Raw genomic sequence first — 689 nt, 5'->3', positions numbered from 1 at the left:
ATTTCCTATCATATTTACTGAACCGCTTGTCTAGATTCACTGAAATTTCAGTGTAGTAATTGGATTCCTTGCCCCAATAATATACATAACTTTTGTTACCAGTGTGTTATTAATTTTTGAGAAAAATGCAAAAATAGTCACAAATTTACCACAGGGGTGTAGTACCCCCTTAATCTACCTGGAAATGTATAGCTATATTGTATTCCCATAAAAATAAATATATTCTTGTTTGGTAATATCAGCTCAGAAAAGAATATGACCACAATGTATGATGGAACTGGGGCGGAACCTCCCAACTGTCAATCAATCATCAGGGATCAAATGTCACAAGTAATCACCTGATTCTTTTTGTAATTTTAATATCAATCTGACCTGGCTTGTTAGCTACAATTCAAGAGAAAAATATCAGTGTGGTCTAATCACAATCCAATGTACCATCAAACTAATCAATTGTTTGCTCTAAATAACATGACAATAGTATTGTATTGGGGGGAAAAAGCGCCAATAAGCGACAGTTTTATTGTCGCATGGTCATGATAACAGTTGGTCGTGATTACAGAAACTAAGTGATTTCAGTTTGATTTATTAAACTACGGTGTAGAAATTGATTTTCTATTGCTGCTGGTTTTGTCTTACGTTTTTTAGAAACTACTTTTATTTCTGCGAATGTAATATTCAGTGCTATCAGA

Source organism: Amphiura filiformis, chromosome 3 (genome assembly GCF_039555335.1).
Source record: "Amphiura filiformis chromosome 3, Afil_fr2py, whole genome shotgun sequence".
NCBI classification, from domain to species: domain Eukaryota; kingdom Metazoa; phylum Echinodermata; class Ophiuroidea; order Amphilepidida; family Amphiuridae; genus Amphiura; species Amphiura filiformis.
This window is presented reverse-complemented; position numbering follows the sequence as displayed.